Source organism: Pinus tabuliformis, chromosome 1_2, assembly GCF_031772625.1.
Source record: "Pinus tabuliformis cultivar Carrire ecotype Pingquan chromosome 1_2, CPIR1, whole genome shotgun sequence".
In the NCBI taxonomy this organism is placed as follows: Eukaryota; Viridiplantae; Streptophyta; class Pinopsida; order Pinales; family Pinaceae; genus Pinus; species Pinus tabuliformis.
In genome coordinates this window covers 228,200,954-228,224,672 of record NC_142298.1, presented here as the reverse complement: position 1 = coordinate 228,224,672, position 23,719 = coordinate 228,200,954, and the positions used below count along the sequence as shown (strand labels likewise).

General features: G+C 39.3%; 1 pseudogene; it reads right to left on the bottom strand.

The window, feature by feature from the left end:
* Positions 1-1,395: 1,395 nt before the first annotated feature.
* On the bottom strand, positions 1,396-22,778 carry LOC149205228 (pentatricopeptide repeat-containing protein At1g77405-like; annotated as a pseudogene).
* Positions 22,779-23,719: the final 941 nt, after the last annotated feature.

The window sequence follows — 23,719 nt, the reverse complement described above, 5'->3', positions numbered from 1 at the left end:
GGTCCTCTCCAATTAATTACCAATTTATATATTCATCTCTCATCCCCAAAATGTCCTCTCAGATTTACTTGGGAGAAGACATGGTCCTCTCCAATTAATTACCAATTTATATATTCATCTCTCATCTCCAAAATGTCCTCTCATATTTACTTGGGAGAAGACATGGTCCTCTCCAATTAATTACCAATTTATATATTCATCTCTCATCCCCAAAATATTTACTTGGGAGAAGACATGGTCCTTTCCAATTAATTACCCAATTTTATATTCATATCACATCCCCAAATGTCCTCTCATGTTTATTTGGGAGAAGAGAAGTCAAATGTAAGGATGAGGGAGTAGTTATGACATTAATGACAGGTGGTTGAGGTGGAGAGGAGAAGGGGGAGCATAAAAGGGGAAGGATGAGGGAAGGAGGATGGATCCTTGGCTTGATTTTGGTATTGCTTTGGTTGTGGCTTTGAAGGATTTGTTTTGAGAGTAAGGCATGGAAGAGAGAAGGGAGAGAAGGAGAGTATTGTTTATCTTGGACACACTACATCTAGTTGGACTTGGGCTCAGAGGGTTAGGGAACCTGTGGAGATTTCCTGGGCTAGGAATTACTTCCTAGCTGGCTGGGAGGTAAATGCAGTCGGTAGTCAAGAAGTTCATCCCAGCCGGATCAGGAGCTTAGGGGCATCTCATCCAAGCTATCGGAACATGTATTCCTCTATTTATAGATTACTCATGAAATGCCCACTATTTAATTGTAGGAAATAAATTTTAATGGAAAAATATCATCGATTAAATGTTTAGTTAGAAATGAATTATTTCCTGTTTTATTGTATTTGAAATTAGAGAATTTAGTTATGTTAGAGGACCCTAAGTTGGAATCCTCACACGTGGTATCAGAGCCCAGATTCAAAACCTGGACCCAAAACCCACTAAACCCAAATTTCTGCTATAAGATCTTGTAACCCTCATAATTATTTGTAATCCTAATATACATACACACACACACACACACGTATATATATATATATATATGACATACAGAGGCCAAGCTATGTACAGTGTTGTGATAGATATTGCGGTGTGAGCTGTTGGACTAGCAATATTGTACCGATGCTAGCTCGTTTCCACCCTCTTCCAAATAATTGGTTTCGTATCAGTTGGAAAGGAAATTGGCATATAGATGCTTGCTTGGGCTGCTTGATGTTCCCCTTGGTGAACATGTTATCACAAATTAATCTGGATTTGTTGCCCTTTCCATCTCCCATTATAGCCTCCCACAGAGAGAAGTCAATAATGGATCAAGATCCAGTTTCCATGCTTCTTTATGCCATAGTTGTCTCAATTTGTGCACCTATATGGGAAGAGGTGATATTCTGGGGATTCATGTATAGACAATGCCCTTCACTCTTTTACATGTATATCCCTAGCTTCAATTCCAAGCTCGATCTTCCTACATACCTCTACTTCTGTTGGTAATCCATCTTTTCATGCTTTCCTAAGAGCATCAGTAACAAGCTTATATGTATAAGATCTTGGAACAAAGTCCTTAACAACCATTTCTATCAATACCTTACTACCTTCTTCCAACCAATCCTCCTTCACATAATGGATTACCAATTGGTGTATAAGAACTGCAAGTGGGAGATATGTTATTTTCCTCCATCTTATTCAACATCTCCACAACTTTATCTACTTCATTCACAGTGCTATAGTATCTGATGAAGGAATTATAAGTAACCTTGTTAGGAGCACAACCATCCTGATGGATCTGTCGGAAGATCTCCAGGGCCATATCAATTTTTCCATTCTTACAAAGGTCATCAATCAAGCAATTGTAAGTAACAACGTCCGACATAAAACCATCGTAACACATCTCTTTAAACAATCGATTTGCTTCCTGTAATCTCTTATTAACCGCCTTTTGAATACTTGTATGCATACTATGTTTGCAATAACAGGTGATCAGAATACTTTAGGTGAAAACATCTGGAGGGCATCTAGAGCCCGAAATTTTCATCTGATAAAATAGAAATCTCACTTTGCTGAAATTCCCCACCTTACTCTCACTTTCTTCATTCCTCACTGTTTTTTCACCTCGATCCACATGTCAAGATGTGGATACTCAAATGCAGTGGAAATGGTTTTACGTCAAATTCACAATGAATTCAATCAAAACAACCAAAATATGACCACTCAAATGATGGAACGGTGGGTTTGCTATTCAATGCACAAACCTATATCGAACAGGCAAAATGTGAGGAACCCAATTCCTTAGAGAATACAGTTTTAACTTCAATTCAGGGACCAGTTCAAACAAACCAGGTAATTAATTCGAGAAAGACCACAATTTAATGATGCATGCTTGAATTTAGTTACAATGTGGTGACAAAGATGCTAATGACATTGTAGGTGATCGAATTTGGTTTGCAATTGAATTGTTTCATTCGATAAAAGCAAGCCAATGCCTCCTTCGCTAAACCTTTTACACCCAGGACTTTTATGACAAAGGTCACAATTTTGTTCTTACAAGACCACTTTCTTTTATTGCCATTTCATGGAGGAACCTCCATAAAGTTTTCAGTAGGATTGCCCTTGCCAGAGTCCATGCCATCTCCTGGCAAGTAAGTTGAACATGCGCAAACCCATCTTGTTTTCCAGCCCATGAATAGAATCTCAATGCTTTACCCACACCCTGTTTAACTGACAAAGGATTTCTAAGACCTCGGGATCCTCGTATAGATTGATCTTGTTGGGCCTCTTTCCAAAGGCATCTCTCTACAATGGGGAACCTTTGCTGGAATCCTTCTTCGTAATCTCTTTGAGAAACTTCTTTGAAGGGTTCTGAGTACTTCGCAGACAATATCATTGGTCAATGTTTTGAGGCCAAGCCCATCGAGACCCACTTCTATATCGTCTGTCTGAATAATAATTTCCACGATTTTGGCAACATTGCATGAAAAAAATAATGCATTTTGAAATGCGTCCGTGTGAACATATTTGGGTAACATTTGGAGCTGTTGAATTTTCCAATTCTTGGCAAGTGGATATAGAAAATGTATGAAATGCAAAGAGAAGTAGTCACGTTTCTATGAACAAATTAGGAGGGGATGTGTTTATATATTTGGATCGTGGTAGGAGCGAACAATTCAATTTGAAAGAATATAGAGGTTGGGCGCGTGTTCTCAAAATACAATGCCATAACATTGTAACAATTTACCTCGCCTTCAGACTTTGCTCCTGCTATAATGTGTCATTTTCTGCGGAGACATTGTAGAAGCTTGTAAAACCTTCTAACATCATGCTCAATTCCCAAATGATGCTCGAAACTCTATGCCAACGAGATTTAAACTCAGGGTTTTGCAACTTTCCTTCAGGGTTTTGCAGCTTTCTAGCTTTCCTGTAGTAGTACAAACCCTTTTGAAGGAAGTTGATACCGTCAGTGAAGTTGAACTCCTTTTGGAGAGCATTGGCAAGAAGGAAGACAGTAAGCTGCCATCTAGGATTGAGCTTTGTGCAGACAGAGGACTGGTTGCAGTTACCAGGTTGTTTGAAAGGCATGGATTTCTGAGGTTCAATATTTATGATTTGATTTAGAAACATAAACCTTTACTAAAATGCTCTGAGTATAAACTGGAAAGGACCCTAAAAACTCTCTAGGTTTATGGTCTAAGCAGAGAGACCTTGCCACTCTTTTTGCATTCCTGCCCCTCTATTTTGAACGTTGACTACTTGAATCAATGGCACCCTCTTTTTTCTAGACTTCAGAAATACCCAAATAAAGAGGATATTATTGGGACGCTCTCAAATTATTGTGCAAAGTTTGGCTGGAACCTATTGGTCCACTAAACTATGAAGAAAATGTGAAATTTCTGTTGGATCATAGAATTGGATCCTCTTACATAGGCATATGCTTGGAGAAGTGTCCCTTGTTATTATTCTTGAATAAACACACTAATTTAGAAACAAAGGTTAAGGTTTTAAGGGATACAGGAGTTAAGAATGGGACCATATATCTTGTTTTGAGGAAGTCCCTGAATTTCGTCACTTATAGAACAGAATCTCTAGCTTCGAAAATCAAGTACCTCAAGAGCATTGGTCTGACAGGAGAGGACATAGATTGAGTCTACTCCACATTTCCTACATTATTGGCTCACTACATCAAAGACAAGTTGAAACCATTGGTTACTGAGTTGGAGAGCTTGGGCTTCACTGGTCATCATTTTGTGAAAACAATTATGCACGATCCTTATGTATTTTCGATGAAGGTGCGTGGGGAGTTGTCAAGGTGTGTTTCATTGGTGAATAACCTGAAATGTAGAAAACCCTTGCAAGAGAAGATTTTAGAGAGGGCATTTTAACAGGAAGTAGACGGGTGAAAGCACGCCTTGAATATCTCATTAAACAAGGACTGTCACATAGGGAAGCCTTCAAGTTGTTAGAAAGGGAACCACACATTATTATGTATGAATTGTAGTCTATAAAAGAGAAGGTTAATTTTCTAATTAGTGACATGGGGTTCCCTATTAGGAACCTAGTAGAAGTCCCTGATTATTTGGGTGTAAATTTTCATAAGCAGGTACTTCCTCGCTACAAGGTGATTGCCAATCTGAGATCCAAAGGTGCTTTTGGTGTGGAAGTTACATTGAAAAACTATGATGAAACTTACACGTAGACAATTTTATAATAAATATGTACAGCCCTATCCAGACTGTGAAAATATTTTTGGAAATTATGTCAAGGAAGAAGAAAAACAAAAAAGGAAGATAGCCTTAAACATATTGTCTTTCAGCATATTGGATGACTGTAATATTCTTTCTTGTTGGTGTTTTTGCTTGATTGATTGTTGTGGTTATAACACTAATTGGGATCTACACTGACAACATTATAATTCAAGGGCAGTGCCTTAGTTCTTGAGCCCTATCAACTAAATCCTGATAAGGTTATAAGCTAGCATACACTTTTGATTACCCTGTGCCGATCATTATGAAAGGAACCTTTGTAGTCAAAAGCATATGGCATTCCTTGGAAGACATGAAACACAGTTTGATATCGAAAAGTGACTTCCTACAGTGAGGGGCTTCTTTCAATGTCCATAGATGGTTGCTATTCAGTTTCAAGATGACAAGCTGCTAGCTAATATAACACGGTTCTCACCCAAAAACATTAAAAAATAAAATAAAATAAAATAAAATAAAATGATGATCAAATATTCAGAGACTTTGTATGACAATTCAGACAAGAGATTGGATGAGACTTGTATTAATGAAGCAAGAGAGCTGACTTGCTACATGCCACATTGATTGGCTTTCCCTATTAGTGTGAAGATATTTTCAAGAAGGTTGAGAGGGCATGAAGATCATACTAGTTTGCAAACATGAAAAATTTTGAGGTGGTTTAAGGTTGGCCTTAGGAAAATAAATCGTTTGAAAGGCGAGATAGACATGCAATGAGTAGGAATGACGATGACTAGTCATCATAATGTATAATTAATTGAGCAGTTCATGATGTCATGACTATAGAGGAAGGGGTTGTATGCCATGATATATTGAACAACTATATATTATGGTAGAGGGGACCTCAATTAAGAAAGTGCATCCTTTGTCCTTGTCCTTGCCCTCGTTAGATCAAGATAAGAACAGATAGTGCTTTGAGGTGGTAATAATGGATCATCTTATCTTGAGTGAAGAACAAAAACATAATTAACATGATGTCTTCTACTGGAGGTAGCACAAACTCGATTCCTTCTGATCATGTACTAAAGCAAATACATAGACGAAGGTTTGCACAACAGACATCTGGCAGTTTATGGAAGGTGCGCTGTCAGATGCCAAGCCAGTGCAAATGTTCTCATCTCTGGCCTTTAAGGCCTCAGGGTTGAAATGGTCAATGATGTGATACTAGCCGGAGCGGAATCAGTGACTTTGCATGACCAATCAAATGTTGAAAGGTAGGACTTGTATACCAATTTTCTATTTTACTAAACCTGATATTGGCAAAAATGAGGTAGTTGCTTGCTATAATAAGTTGTAGAAATTAAATGCTGGTGTTGCAGTTTCAGTTTATGCTAAAGCTAAGATATGACAACAACACCTCTTTTGTTGCCAGGCAATTTCGTTGATGCCTAATTTCCTAGGAAATGATGGAAATTCCAAGTGGTAATGGATTCCGTATTCATTGCAATTGCAGGGAACATTGTTCAAAGACATAGGTGTAGAGAAAGCAGTTGAATACAAACGATTTCTATCATAATAATAAATCGTCAATTTCTCTAATCAAATCCAATTTTCGAGGACTGTTTGGCAGTATGTTTTGTGACTTTGGGACAGAGCTTAATTTGTTTGATGTGAATGTCGTGGAAGCACAGATGGGCATCATTTCTTCTGTTCTAACTACAATCCTACTCTTGTGTCATGTGTGGTTGATGATGAAAGGCTCCATCTCAAGGATGGTGATTTTGTTGATTTCTCCGAAGTTAAAGTTATGAATGAATTTAGTGATGGGAAGACAAGAAAGGCAGAGATTGGAAGACCATATTCTTTCCACGTCCATGAAGATACCACTAACTTTTGGACGTTATGAGATGGGTGGCATAATCTCTCAGGCAAAGAAATACAAGCTCTTAAAGTTTCATGCACTGAAGGAAGCACTTGAAGGTCCTAACGAACTTCTTCTCAATGATTCTCCATGTTTGACTGCCCTCCCCTTGTACACTTGGCTGAACCCTAGATAAATTTGTTCATAAATTTGGGTGTTCCATTTTGCATCTTAGGAGGATGCCAATATGTCATTGATGTGGCAAAGGTTTTAAAATGATAGTTCGCTGGTTAAGATGGATGTTAATGTTGTTGACTATAATATATTCCAATATTTTGCAAGTGGTTTCAGTGGAGTGTTGTGTTGTGGGGAAAAGTATCCGATGCGGATGACCCTATCCCTACTCTAAAGGTGACAGTCTTTAGCAACAACTGAAAGTAAAGCTTTGATGTTTTCCTTTATGAAAGTACAGAGAGGGGGAAGAAATGATCAACCAACCTGGTATCCTTCGCTTAGTCGATCTTGATCCTCTCTCTTTGTCTCTTGTTCCCAGCTCCTTGCTCTCTTTGCCGGTCCAGCTACACACAAGCCCTGCACAAAACGAGAGAGGAAACTACAAGATACAAGTACTCATAACTGATGCATGGATTAGAGTGAATCAAATATACATGTAAATACAATACATCAATGCAATACAAGTATATAGGAGAACATACAAAACTTTATTGATAGAAGTAACAGGGTTCTGAGAAGGTTACAACCAATGATGGCTCCAATCCAGCAGCACCTCCCCAGCAGCAAGAACTCTCCTCTTCACCTCTAGTAAAACAATCACCCAATAGCTCTAACTGTAATCCAACAGCACCTCCTTGCTTTACACCAAATTCCAGCCTCCTTAGACCTCATAGAAGAGCTCTATATATAGGAGAGAAGAAGAGAGGATGAGTCAGCTTGAGACTGACATGAAGCTGCCTTGTGTCCTCTCCCTCTTCAGTTAATCTTCAGTTCTTGAGTCCACTTGGAGATCCTTGCTTACACATGGTGATCAATTACCTCTTACTCATCACAAGGCGAATCTGATGAACCAAGTGTCAGTTTGGAAGCTTCCTGGGCAGTTGACACCTTGCAGGATGACTGTGCCACTTGGCCAATCTCGCCCAGCGCAGGTAGCCTTCATTACTTTTGACTTCCAGCACAGGTACAGAGTGGGACAGTTGCATTACAGCGCAGAAGCTCAGTTAAGCAGCTGACATGATCCAAAATAAGCCTGTTTTGAAGTGTTTTCAGGTGGAGAACTGATTGGAAGTGCTGTTGTTTGATGACCTTGTTCTTTTAGGGGTAAGAACAACATGTTTAGGGACTGAGGATCCCTGTAATTATCGACATTTCATGCTCCATGATGCGAGGCACAAAAATGTCTATAACAGTTGCCCCCTAAAGTATGAGGCCGTTTATCGGGTGAAATGCTTTATCTAGAGGGTCCGAAGTTCATTCCAGTGCTGAGGAGGCGCCCTGTAATACAATACAATACAATACATTATTTTTCATTCTATTTTCATGATCTAGCTGAGGCGGGCATTCCCATGCTCAGCTTTTATAAATACATTTTGGTACATATGACAGACGATCGTCTGAAGGTAGACTAATAATTTTCTGCTGAAATTATCATCCTTTGAATAGGATGATCATCTGCTGCAATGATGTACATGGCAAATGCTTTTATATTTCCTGAATATATATCGCAGCCCGGATGGATGAAACTAGATCCGGGGTCTTCAAACTCGTTCGATCTTCACTCTAAGTACAAGTCGATCCATGTGAGAATTGCGCTGAAGTCGAACATGGAAAGACATCGCTTGATTACCAGTCGATGATGAAAAACCGTTAACAAGCGCGAGAGGAATCACCGATAATGATAATGACCCTCAAGGTACTGCAGTACAATTCGCGTGGCGTGAATAAAGGACTTGGCGTCGAACGCCACGCAAAATCTTCTGGTCGAAGGTCATTGATGTATACCTGTCGCCGGAAGTGAGAAACTTGCCATTGAGGCATGCAAGCTTCAAAGTACTGATGGGGGTGTTCCTAGATCAACTTCTTGGATAATGAGCTGAAGTCGACAAGAAGTGATCCGTCAAAGGAGGGACTTAATGAATCCCACATCAATGACACGGAACGGAGCTAATGACTTTAGTGGAGGTGAAAACAAACTGTGAAATATGATTCAGGGTGGCGATCATGAATGGATGAAGGATAATGTATGGTAGTGGATGGGACACGGTTGACACTTCCAGAATGACCCCTCTTGAACATATAAAGACACTGATGCGATGGATCGGTAGCATTACCCCAAATGTGGATGGTGTGGCGAGGACCATGGTGATGAGACCGGTGAATGAAACAACCCAACCCGATATGGTACGGAGGAAAAGTGTCATGTCCAAGAGTGACTTGCTACCTTTAAACTTTGATGTTCTCCCAATTTTTCCCCAGTCATTTCTGACCAGTACCTCTTTATTTTTGTCAAGCTTGAGGAGGATAACATATGCTTGTTCTATAACCTGCCCTTCGGGCAAGCCCATCGCTATGATTTAACGAGCCTAGCGATAGGGAAACTCGTTCTCGTCTAAAGACAAGTTTGTCGCTATTTAATCATTTTAACGAGTCTAACGACAAAGAAAACTCGGTCCTTTTCATTTTTAGAGAGTCTAAAAAGGTACAGAAAGTTAACTCCATAATTCCTTTTTCGTCAGCAAATCCCTTAAGTCCGAAAAAGTATAAAACAATACAGAAGGGATGGCTGTTCGGTACTTTTAACGAGCCGAACAAGACAAGCGCTCGATCCTTTTGTGCAATAATCCCGCAGGTCCAAAAAGATTAAAATTTAGAGGAGGGATAGCGTTCCGATCCTTTAACGAGCTGGAAGGCCAAAACTCGGCAAACTTTTCATATTTTACGAGTCAGTGAAAAGAGCTGAAAGAAGACTCGTCTTTTGAGGAACGAGTGATAAACATGGATAGCTACGGATTCCAGGTACAGGTTGGAATTTTCCAATCACGGCAGTGTCACAAGGATGGCTAAGTGAAATCACTCTTCGCAGTTGTTCCTCAAAATGGGTAAACAAACATATGGAGATGAACGATTGGCCAAATGAACGGATGGAGGTGAGACTGCAAGAACACGACCAAGGGCTTTTATGGCAGATGAGGTTACATACACAATGGTTATTTACCGGGATGGGTTCATTTTTTAATGAGCTTGAATGCGCCAAAACACTGCTCAATCTTATGTTTATTTTTTTTAACGAGCATGAACTATGTGCTAAAACTGCTCGGTTTTATGCATGCCCCCAGCATCATAATGACGCATGTCAAAGGAGGGTGCCCCCCAAGCTTCATTGCAATCAACTCGGTGGTTGGAATGAAGGTTTACCTTTGAATTTTGAAAAGGGGATTTGTTTCATTTTTTAATGAGGTTGACATAATAGAAGAACTATCCTCATGACTCCTTGTTTCATTTTTTAACGAGGTTGACACGAGATAAGAACCGTCCTCGGCGCCGACAAAATATCTAGGAATCTTCTGAATCCAACCAGAAGATTGGATTAGATTTCATTTTGTAGGTTTCCACTGTGGCCACTTCCGCCAGATTACTTGGAGGCGGTAGGGCGAAAGTACCCATTAAGGCAAGGTCTTTTAGGAAACCTACTCCGATATTTTGGAAAAAATGATTCCTTGCATGGATCATTGGAATGCTTCCTGTAACTTGTGAACTGTTGGGGAGAAAAGTTTGTTGGTCGACAATTGTAATTCCTTCTTGGGAGGGAAATGCAATCCTCCTGAAATAGGTCGACACAACCGCGGCCATGGCATAGATCCAGGGCCTTCCTAATAGGATGTTGTAATCGAGGTTTCCATCAATTACTTCAACATCAATTCCTACTGTTTTGCCCCCCAGTTCAACTTGCAAGTTACTTAAAATCCCGTATGGAGTGTATGATCGTCCATCAAATGCTTTTAACGTCGTTGACGATTTCGACAAGGGTGGTGATCCTAATTCTTTCCAGCAACTCATCGACATAAGACATGTAGATGCCCCCTCATCAATAATTGTTCGATGAACAGTTTTGTTGAGGGCTTTCACTTGAATAAGGAAAGCTAGTTGAGCTGGTAACTGAGGGTCATATCCTTTATGATCAAAGGCCACAAGATTGGAATCCATTGGGCCAATCCCACCTATTGCTGGTAATAAAGCTTGCTCTTGGGAGGGGTAATTTTGTGGTTCCTCAAGTGTCGACATAGTGGACGGCGATTGGGCCAGGTCCTTTACTATATTATAATTCTGTGCTCCTTTGGCACGAGGATTAAATGTCGATTTGTGTACTGCTCCCTTTGGCGACTTTATTATTGGCTCAGGAACGATGGGTGGCACAACTTCGGTCAAAGTTGTTGTTGAACTACTAGGTCGTTCATTAACCTTGTTGTTCGACAGCTTTGGATTCCCGTAATCTTTACTCCTTGTCAAAGCATTATTTTGCTGCTTTGAGGTGGACAACATAAGCACTTGGGATCCGGAAGCATTTTGATTAGCAACCATATTTTGACCTGGATTAGGAAACGGATCAGTCAATACTGCTGGGTTTTTTGAACTCTTGAAGAGTTTCTTAACTTCAGCTATATGTGGACAATCTTTCGTCCAATGATCCTCATCGCATATATGACACCCTGTCGGGGGTCTCCCTTTCCTTTTCTTTTTCTTCTTGCCCCCTGGTTGCTTCAGTTGTTTGCCCTTGTCGGTCGACATGGCATTTACTTCTGAGGCAAGAAGTCGCTCATTTGCATTTTGACTAGAATTTTTGCGTTTGCCAGTCACGCCATTACTGGCGTGAGAGTTAGTATTCGATCCAGGAGGGGGAGGAATTGAAAATTCAGGTCTAGGGGCGTCAGGTATTTTTTCGTAGAGCGTGCCCGACTGAGTATATACTAAGTCTAAATATTGAGCACGAGCAATGACTTGCTCCTCTGTTACGACTCCTCCCTTGGCCACATCTTCCGTTATAGCTGGAAGTAACGACTTTATAAACCATTCAGCTAACAGCTGATCGGGAACGTAAGTTTTCACCATTCTACGACGACGTCGCCACTCATGTATATGATCAGATATGTGAGTGGCCGTTGTCTGTTTGAAGTTGGTAAGGAGTTCTGTCCCTGTTTCATACCTTATCGGTAATTGAAAATGGGTTAAGAAAGTCGTGGCTAAGGAGCTGAAATTGTCGAAAGAGGCTCTTGGCAATTCAATGTACCATTTAGCCGCTGGACCTGTCAATGTCCTCTGGAAGAGGCGAAGCCTTATCGAATCATCATTCAAGGTATTCGACGAACACCACAGATGGAATGTCATCACGTGATTCGATGGGTCTTCACCCGGATTTCCATTAAATTTAGGAATATCTGACGGAAGTTTATGTGGAATCACTGGCCACCAAGGGGCATAAGCAATTGGATCATTCGTCAGCCGGTTTAGATCTGGTAGTTCTAGAGTTGCTACAAAGGGCAACTGTTGGTTCAGGTTAGGCGAAGCATATCCAGGATAAGATGGTATCGCCTGAGCAATGGGTCTTTGCAGACCAGCATTATGCTGACAACTTAGACAAGGTTGATGGGCATAACCATTATAGTATAGTTGCCCATTACTTACAAAGACTTGTTGCTCAGGTCCTTGATATGATTGCTGGAATGGCGGTTGTTGAGTTTGAAACAGCTCTGGTTGTTGGACCATTTGCTGTTGACCAATACTGGATGATTGACCAGGATGAGTAGTCACAGTACTTGTTTGAGCCTGAGTCGCTCCAGATAAGGAGGCACTACCCTGAGATTGTGATTGAGTCGCTGAGCCAAGAGGTTGTTGTATTACAACAGATGGCGCTTGTACTTGCGACACATTCGCCATACCAGGTATAGTGGCAACATTCGACACAGGGTGGACTGGTTGCATAGAATATACAACTCCTGGTTGTTGAGGCAGTATTGGTACCCAACTGCTGGATGTAATTCCAGTTTGACCTGAACTTTGTTGTGAACTCACGGATGGGCATCCTCCCGAAGGAGGTAATGAAAAGGCATACTGCCCCCCATATGTCATCAATCCAGAACTCAAAGGGATCGATTGCCTAGGTTGACCTCCAAATGGATCAATTTGGCGAGTTTCAACATAAGAAATACCAGATGATAATCCGGACGAAGAAATAGGAACTAACCATGTCATCGTCCCTGATGGGACTCCGGCTTGTTGTTGACAACTTGCCGGGATAGATGGTATACCAGCGAACATCGTTGGAGTAGCAGTAGTAGCCTCTGCTGCTGCTGTGTCGGACGACACAGTCCTAGATGTCGACGGTTGTTCAGACATATCTAGTCTATCCAAAAGATTTCTTAGCGATTTTACAGGAACTTCCACTTGTGGTGGACTAACTTCGAAGATCAACGAGGGAAGGGTGATGATTATTCCACTTAAAATAAATTTTATAACGACGCTTTAGACACAACTTGCTTTTTCATGTTTTAAGAGTCGAGAAAAAGCTAAAGATGACTCTAGTCGCCTTCGATGTATTAACGAGCCCGAAGTGACAAATGCTCGGTTGGACTTTTTCAGTTATAGAGTTTGAAAAAGGCCAAAAGAAACTGCTCTGGAGATCTAGGCAGAGGGTGTGCCAAACCTTTCGCGAAACCACAGAATACGTTTTACGGTATGGGTGGTCGATCTTCGTGAATGCTGTGTTCACTGCATCGCGATCAGTAGGGCGGCCGACACGGTTTCCTAAGGATAAAGGATAAAAGCCTATAGGGGTCTCCCAATATACGCGACGGTACGCGGGAGCACAAGTCCGTGTTAGTGCCACCGACTCTCAGGAGGAATCACCCACCTTCGTAGAGATCGACAGTCACTATGTTTAACGACGCCGGAACACGTCTCTACCTAGACCTCTAGATGTTTGCGTTATGTTACAAAGCGTTGTTATGTAAATTGAGTTTATTTTAATGTTGATCTTTCTTAACAGTTTGTCTTTCAGGATCACCACGAGATGTACAGGTACAAATTCCTAAATGCAGCTAAAATGATAAGCAAGCTTTAAAATCTTTTTAGCTTTGAAAATCCTAACTACTGAGGGGAGAAGAAAAAAACATTATCTTTCCACACAGAGTACAAAGCACAAACTAATGCACTTTCTCCTAGATCAATCACGCAAACTCATCAAAATGCAAATGCAAGATGCATGTATTTCTTTTCTTTTCCCTTAATGTTGATGTAGACAAAAGGAAACTGTTGTATAATTTTCGAATTCAATTTGAAGCGTAAACAAACAAGTTTTGTCTAAAATGAAAAGACACCTTACAGGTACTTGTTTCGACACTAAAAATATATGAATTCAAACCATAAGATGAAAAACAAACAAACTCAAACAGCCATGAATAGTAATAAAACTAGCTCTTAAGATCACAAAGACACTTTTACAGTTCAGGATCTAAGAGGTCACAGCTATACTGGTTCGCTTTTCACAATGGGAAACTGGAACTGAAACAAGAAATACTGAAAGAACATTCACAGTTTCATCACACAACTGAGGCGGAATAATTTCAAGGAGAAGTGGTCTACAGCAAGTACAATGACCAGCAAGCAATCAGCAAGAAATCAGTGAAAACAGGGCTCAGACACAATGGGAAACCTCAGGAGGACATAGCCTAACTGGATCAGCGCAGGCTCTGGTCTGTCAATTTGACTTTCAGCGCAGTTCCCGAAGGGAGTACCTGCGCTGAAATGCAGACTGCCTTTGGACAGCCTGCACTGAGACACGAGAGTTGCGTTTACAAGGGTTTCCGGGTCATAAAAAGCTCAAAAATGCACTGTTTTTGATGAAATAAAAAGCTATAGGTCAAGTACAGGCTAAGGTATGATCAAGAGGATGAAGATCTATCACAAAGAGTAAAGAGTCTTTTGTAGATAAGCTCTTCAAATCTTGAATTTGCTCAGCAAATGAGCAAGAGTAGCAGTCCCTCTACTTCGCTTTTGATATAGTCAAAAGCTTTTCGATTTGGTACTCTTTTCTTCAAGAAATGAATAGCAAAGTACTACAAACACCAACAAGATACTAGGCTCCCCAGCGGAGTCGCCAGTTTGTTGTGGGGAAAAGTATCCGATGCGGATGACCCTATCCCTACTCTAAAGGTGACAGTCTTTAGCAACAACTGAAAGTAAAGCTTTGATGTTTTCCTTTATGAAAGTACAGAGAGGGGGAAGAAATGATCAACCAACCTGGTATCCTTCGCTTAGTCGATCTTGATCCTCTCTCTTTGTCTCTTGTTCCCAGCTCCTTGCTCTCTTTGCCGGTCCAGCTACACACAAGCCCTGCACAAAACGAGAGAGGAAACTACAAGATACAAGTACTCATAACTGATGCATGGATTAGAGTGAATCAAATATACATGTAAATACAATACATCAATGCAATACAAGTATATAGGAGAACATACAAAACTTTATTGATAGAAGTAACAGGGTTCTGAGAAGGTTACAACCAATGATGGCTCCAATCCAGCAGCACCTCCCCAGCAGCAAGAACTCTCCTCTTCACCTCTAGTAAAACAATCACCCAATAGCTCTAACTGTAATCCAACAGCACCTCCTTGCTTTACACCAAATTCCAGCCTCCTTAGACCTCATAGAAGAGCTCTATATATAGGAGAGAAGAAGAGAGGATGAGTCAGCTTGAGACTGACATGAAGCTGCCTTGTGTCCTCTCCCTCTTCAGTTAATCTTCAGTTCTTGAGTCCACTTGGAGATCCTTGCTTACACATGGTGATCAAGTACCTCTTACTCATCACAAGGCGAATCTGATGAACCAAGTGTCAGTTTGGAAGCTTCCTGGGCAGTTGACACCTTGCAGGATGACTGTGCCACTTGGCCAATCTCGCCCAGCGCAGGTAGCCTTCATTACTTTTGACTTCCAGCGCAGGTACAGAGTGGGACAGTTGCATTACAGCGCAGAAGCTCAGTTAAGCAGCTGACATGATCCAAAATAAGCCTGTTTTGAAGTGTTTTCAGGTGGAGAACTGATTGGAAGTGCTGTTGTTTGATGACCTTGTTCTTTTAGGGGTAAGAACAACATGTTTAGGGACTGAGGATCCCTGTAATTATCGACATTTCATGCTCCATGATGCGAGGCACAAAAATGTCTATAACATGTTGTATCCCATGGTAGTTATATTGGTGGAACCGTTGGGCAGGAGGTTGTGAAAGAATGTCTTGGAAACTTTCATCTACTTTTCTAGGTTCTATTTTTGTCTCTCTAATCTATCCCACCCTTTTAATTCTTTGATTCATCTCTCTCGAGTTGATGAAATTGTACATTATATCATTTACTTTTATATAGGCAGCAGAGCATGCAATTATTGTATGATGGTCTCTCTACCTAAGAACATTAATTAATTGTATTCTCATTCTATTCCTGTACTTCTATGCAGTTTTTCTATTTTGATTCATTGAATCTGTCTCTGTACAACCCCTTGGGCCAAGGTACACACTGCAGCTTTGAATTATCTTATTTTCTCTTTTTCCTTTTTCCTCGCTTGAAATATATATATCCTAAAGAAATGCACTGGGCACTTACCTTCATTCTAAGAATGGTAACTAGGATAAACCAGATTAATTTCATGATAATCATGGTAGTCAACAAATGGTTCATAAAAGCATCATGTCACAATGTGAAATTTGAACCTGGGTGAAAAGGATAATAATTGATCCACATCAAAAACATCAAAGCCCATCATGTCACTAGCAGGGATTTGAACCCGAGTAAGAAGGATAATAATTGTTCCACCTAACCACCTGAGATAACCCCAGGTAACTCCTCCTACTACTTACATCTTAATGAGGAATGAATATTAAAAATGAAATGCAGTTGTCGTTTATTGTGAAACACAAATTTGTATAGTGTAGATATTGCTTCCTAATGTGAAACACAAAATTTGGTATAATTTAGATATTTCAAATTTTTATTTTGGAATTTGAAAATTATGTCTTCGTTTCTAGTTTAAAATTTGAAAACCATGTCTTCATTTATGGTTAAAAATCTAAATTATGTGCATCATCTTGGATAGTTGGTTTGGAAGTTAGAGACTCTTATCTATTTTTTTTCCACCTGTTGCATAGTTTCACGAGTTTGTTTATTTTCTTTCCTAGCATGTGCTTATAAAGGCATATTTGCATTTAAAAATGAGTGTTTTGGCCTATAGAATTCAAGGGGTTTATTTAATTTCTTTTGAACATTCTATACCGTTTAACCTTACCTTTCACCATAGAAGCAAGGAAGGAAACTGCTTGATACATATTTTTATGGCTTAAAACAATCTGAGTGTCGATAAAGTTGTCTTTTGTAGATGCATTTGGGTTGATTGTTGATTGGACCAGCCCTATCATGACTGAAGAATCCACCCCTTGTGTTTGCTTTGTTTTCAGTATTTTCTACAAAGTTTTCACAAATATTCAATTGATGTTTTAGCTCTTAAATGTATGAAGATGGAAGATAGTGGCATTTATTTTTTGAAGTAGATTTTTAATTTTAGCATTTTACCAATAATAGATTAGAAAATACCAAAAACAAATCCAACACTGCCTTTGAAGAGTTGAAGGGTTGTAAGAGTGGTCAGAAGTGTATGTGATCAGATTCGACTTGTTGACAAGTTTCTAAGTGGATTTTGAGTGAGGTATTTCAAACCCTACATCGTCCCTAATTTTTTTTTGACATTGTTATAGGGGATGTGTACCTCCCAACTTTTTGAAGACATCAAGCAAGTAGAACAAAATATTATTTGAAGAAAGGGTAGAGAAAAATGATCAAATTCTCCATTCCTTCCTGCAAAGGGAGGCATCTTTTCCAATACCTGGAATAAAGCCCAGGGCATCAATGATGACACAATCTCTTTCCTTATTGTGCGACCCACAAACAAAGATTTATAGAAAAAAAGGGGGGGAAAGCAATCTGTACAAATGTCTACCATTATGCGCTGGAAGACTATGCAAGCATCTATTATATTCCTATTCAATTTGAGAAATGTGTGAATTTACCACATCGATCTATAAGACCTTTTAGAATCAAAGAGAAAAATTGGACCAATTTCCTATTGTCTTGTACTACCACCCCACTTGCATAAAACTCATGATGTTTTTATGTATCTGTCCTATAACATTATGTTTCAGATGAATCCCACAAACTTGATTGGAGGGAATTATAGGTCTCAAACGTGGGAACACCATTATGCATATTATACCATAGGGTTCGATAGCTCTGGCATCGCTTGGTGGACCAAGTTAAGATACAATGGGACAAGTATAACCCAAGATCTGCTACCCGGGAGGACGCAAAGACTGTATATCGCAATTACCCCTCACTTTTGACCATTTATGATGTCCATCTTGACTTAGATAGCTACCTATGCTAAGGCTCTATTTTCAATTCCATGTTATGTATTTATGAACGCTATGCAATATTGATGCATTTAGTTGGATAACTGAAACTACTTACATAAATCATTAGATGGATTAGGTATTGATGATTGAAATGTTTGATGTATGACCTAATGTATGACTTACTTGGTTATGATTTATCTAGTGCATGACTTATTAGAGTTATTGTTGCTTCATGTATGGCTTAAGTGGATATGATTTATCTAATGAATGACTTAGTGAAATTATGATTTATCTAATGTAAGATTTATTTCCAGTATGAACTACAAAATTGATACGTGGATACTAGACTTAATAAGATGATGTTTAAGATCACGTGTCTATATCTATTTTGTTGCTATGTATATGCATGGATGAGAACTAACCCGCTGAATGGGAAGAACTATATGATAACTAAGATCTACTCTTCCATTGGGAAGGTCGAGACATCCAGTGAGGAAAGGTATGATGTACAATGTTCTATTACATTTGGTATCTACTTGATATGCACTCTTATGACATGAGTAAAATGTAAATGATAGGTGGCAAGACGACCTGACTGGATTATTTGATGACAAGTCCAACCAACATTGTAGTGTGGTCCATATTAGGGTGTTGACCCTAGTTGTGAGGAGGGGTGGAAGTATTTCCCACTGTGTAACCTCCAAACCTGGAATCATGGGAGGGCAGTGGTGGACACGCTCCCCTAGATGTGTGATGATGATTGCCAGTTGCCTACTGGGGAAGTTAGGTCGATATAGTCGATGCTTCTGCCATATTGGTTTTATCAGTGGTTAGATTGGTATAGCCGATGCCACCATATATAGCAACAGAGGATGGATAGGGTGGGAATGGAAGTAGGTTAGGAAGGATAGGAGGATATATATCAGTTGGAGACTCTTGATGGGACATGATGTCATTGTCTGACTTATCAAATTTTACTACTATAATTCTCTCTCTATTTTGATATGCCTTATTTCCAAACTGCTTCGAACTCCTTGTATCTTTTACACTCTAACTTCGGGACAAAGTTTTCTGAAGGAGGAGTGTATGTAATGCCTACTTAATCTTATCATGAAAATTTTACTAGGGTTTAAATCACCTTAAAATATTGACTTATAATTATCAAGAAATATTGGTACATACCTACATTGGTGAAACTATAAATTTAGTACTGATATAAATTTTGTTATTATTCCCAATTTACCTCCCCAAATTTTTAAATTTTGAGATGACATAGTCCTTTCCAATTAATTACCAATTTATATATTCATCTCTCATCCCCAAAATGTCCTCTCATATTTACTTAGGAGAAGACATGGTCCTCTCCAATTAATTACCCAATTATATATTCATACCTCATCCCCAAAATGTTCTCTCAGATTTACTTGGGAGAAGACATGGTCATCTCCAATTAATTACCAATTAATATATTCATCTCTCATCCCCAAAATGTCCTCTCAGATTTACTTGGGAAGAAGACATTGTCCTCTCCAATTAATTACCAATTTATATTCATCTTTCATCTCCAAAATGTCCTCTCATATTTACTTGGGAGAAGACATGGTCCTCTCAAATTAATTACCAATTTATATATTCATCTCTCATCCCCAAAATATTTACTTGGGAGAAGACATGGTTCTCTCAAATTAATTACCCAATTTTATATTCATATCACATCCCCAAATGTCCTCTCATGTTTACTTGGGAGAAGAGAAGTCAAATGTAAGGATGAGGGAGTAGTTATGACATTAATGAGAGGTGGTTGAGGTGGAGAGGAGAAGGGGGAGCATAAAAGGGGAAGGATGAGGGAAGGAGGGGGGATCCTTGGCTTGATTTTGGTATTGGTTTGGTTGTGGTTTTGGAGGATTTGTTTTGAGAGTAAGGTGGGGAAGAGAGAAGGGAGAGAAGGAGAGTATTGTTTATCTTGGACACACTACATCTGGTTGGACTTGGGCTCGGAGGGCTAGGGAACCTGTGGAGGTTTCCTGGGCTAGGAATTACTTCCTAGTTGGCTGGGAGGTAAATCCAGTCAGTAGTCAAGAAGAGCATCCCAGCCGGATCAGGAGCTCAGGGGCATCTCATCTAGGCTATCGAAACAAGTATTCCTCTATTTATAGATTACTCATGTAAGTGATTGAAATGAAATTCCCACTATTTAATTGTAGGAAATAAATTTTAATGGAAAAATATCATCGATTATATGTTTAGTTAGAAATGAGTTATTTCTTGTTTTATTGTATTTCAAATTAGAGAATTTAGTTATGTTAGAGGACCCTAGGTTGGAATCCTCACAAGGATGGTGTTCCCCTAAGGGGGAGGGGTTTTTAACAACCCTATGTTAAGTTTCCATGTAAATAAGATTAGATGAAGGTCATGGGACACATTCCAAGCTGAATGGAGGGGAAAATATTACATTGGGAATCAATTATGGTTTATTATTGGCTATGGAAATTAACATTGGCATTGGAAAAGGAAAAAGGCAATAAATGACAATTTAATACAATAAATAAAGGAAAATAGGAGAAAATGAAGATGAAGAGATACAAATATGCATGCAAGAGAAAATGAAGGAAAAGTAAAGGAAAAAATAAAAGAAAAGAGGAAAGAGAATATTCACACACTCTTGGGCATTCTAGCATTCACTTAGAGAAGAGAAGAGCAACAGAGAGAGAAAGCACTTGGACACAAGGAACACTCAAGCAAGAAAGCAAGGAACAAGCAAGGGAGCGCAAGAGGAAGTTTGGACTACAACAAGCAAGGGCAAAAAATAGTTGTGGATTTGCACGTAACAATGTGCATATGTGATTTAGCATGTTGGGATTTGATGCATGGTCTCTGCATTGATTTATTTGTCATGTTTGTTGTCATTGGCATGGGATTTGCCTGGATTGACGTTGATGTACAACCTTGACTTTGCTATTTCCTAGATAGCCATGATATAATGGGTTCCTCATTTTGGTTAAGCTATAGATTTCTAGTAGATTTTAGATCCTGGTTGAGGTGGTCTCAAGAAAATTCCCAAGGGTTGAGTGTGGAGATGGTTTTCTTCTTGAATTCTTGACAGGTGGGTGGAGACAGAAAAATTCCTCTGAGTATGGTGAAGAAAGTGTGATGCATCCAAACTTGTATTGGTTTGGGTGTTTTCTAGACTAGTTTAGGTGAAATAAATGTGGTTGAGGGATTGAAGTGGTTTAGCTTTTGGATCCCTTGGTTGGTTTTGTTTTGGTTTATCCCATGTGATCCCACATTCATGCTTGGAATATGGCATGAGGGTGATTCGTTGAAAGAAATATTTGGCTCAACCCAATCTATGATTGGGTGGTACGTGGAAGTCCCTAACTTTATTGGTTTTATGCATATGTTATAGTGTGTTATTTCTTATTGAGATCAACGAGCACATGTATTGGTTATTGTGTTGATTTTATGATTGGTTTGTCATGGTGATCTAGGTGGATATTGGTGGCCACCCGCCTATTCCACCTAGACCCCCCATTCAATTTCATTGGTTTCCTTGTTCATTTCAACATTTACTATTTTTAGCAGTTTTTGGGTCTTGAACTTCCAAAGCAGTTTTGACCCCCTAAACGACATTTTTTTGGGGTCCGTGACAAGCCCATAGCTGTAGGTAAGGTCTTGTGGTGAAACCTATCGTACTTAGTGAGACACTTCCAACAAGGTATCATACGCTCCAAACGGAGATAATATGACCAAGTTACGACCCTGGGAAGTTGACTACCCAATTAACCCCAACGGGGCCCACAAACTCTTGGTGTTACATTTCCTGGGGGTAGGGTTTTGGTTGTTTGAGGTTTTATCATGTTTTCCAATAATAAATAGACCCTTGAGCCTCATTGTAACATAGTTCAGAGGCACGTAGCCGCCACATCTCTTCTCAAAGATAAGCTACCATCACCCAAGCTATCTTATTTCCATTCTATTTTGTTAGATGATCCAAAAATACAATTTTATCATAGGTTATAAAATTAGAATAAAATAATTATTAATATAAGATATTAAATTAATAATTATTATTCTAGAATGTTTAATTATTTAATGGAGACTTTTAGAATTAGCATATTGTTGTAACTAGATATGACTCTCCAAATGTGTCATATCTTAGGCTCTATTTTAGGAGATTAGTTAGCTAGTTGGTTTGAATAGCATTTATTGTATATGGACACTTGTTATTTAATAAGTGATCCATAATTAGAGGTAGTTAGGACATGGAGCTTATAAATAGCGCATTGCAAGAGTGTTTGTGAAGTTCGGGTGTAAACTCTTGCAAAATCAATTATGTAATTGTTTTTTTTTTTTTTTTTTTTTTTCTGATTAATAAAATTACGTGTCTGAGACACTTCTGCCATTATTGTGGTATCAGAGCTCCAGTAATGCTGCAGTTGATTTGAGGAGGAGATTCCAGCTCTACAAGTTTTTGGAAAACTCCATTGATTTGTTTAGCGAATGATTGGTATGAAATTTGTCAAGTTTTGTTCAAAAGAGAATAAATTTTATTATTGTTTGATTTTAGATTTTTAAATTTGAAAATCAATTTTTTAACTGTGGAGCTAGCTAAATATCTAATATTTGAGAGGTCGAGACCGTGCCTGGCTATTCTGGATACCTGCCATCGTATTCTCATTCATTACTGTTGCCATCTCATCTAGAAAACCAGAGAATCCATTTACATCATCCACCGAATCGTATACCCCTGCATCATACATTGCCCTTCTGGTTATAAAAGAAGCCATACTTCTGATGTTCAGTGGTTAATCCGAGTACTGATCTGGCAAGCGTGGAAGCCTTTCCTTGATTAAATCCTTGAACAAATACTCTGCCTTCTAGCGAGACAACATCCTGCTTCCGATGTAAGCCTTTGCGATAAGCCCCCGATATTTAGCAGGCAACATCCCTTCAAAGATTGCGTTAGACTCTAATTTCCTTCCGCTCAGCAGCCTATCATTACGCACAACAGATAGTAATTTTCTTACGCACAGCAAATTGCATTTTATTGCTGCAAATTCCTTCAAAGACTCGATTTTTCACAGCTTCAGTTCATTGAAGGGTACTCTATTCCTAGCATCGCGAGCTACGCTTCGCTAAAATTGCCCGTGGACTTTGAAATTTAAGGAATGTTGAAGCTTTCAACAGGTCGACATGCTTTAACAGACTTTAAAGCAAAGCGGAAGTGGATATTCCAAAGACTCACCTTAAATGCTGCGAACGCATCTTATATGAGGACATCTTTGAACGGCTGAATTCGATTTTGTTTCGAAAGTTACACATGTCGTTTTGAACTGTAAATTCTCCCTATTTAAAAGGAAAACAATATATTTTATGCGTTCTGGACTGCGTAATTCATTTTTGTTTCAATGTACAGGCGATGTTTCACCAGTAATTTTTGATGTTTTGAACAGCTGAATTTGTGCTTATATCGTATGTCTTTGTTTGTCTTGTTCCTTGGGCCACAGAATTGAACAAAGCACGAGGATTCGAGATTGGATTCCATAAAAAGAGACCAGCCTACAGCAAAGAAAACATATTGTTGTGATCAAATGGAAACAAAATTATTGTGAGTTGATGGAGGTTACTCCAAACAAATTTCACTGCAGAGGAGAATGATAAGGCCGCAATCTCCACTTGCCTAGCAAGAAATGGACCGTTCTTCATCTTTTAACTGTAATGGCAATTT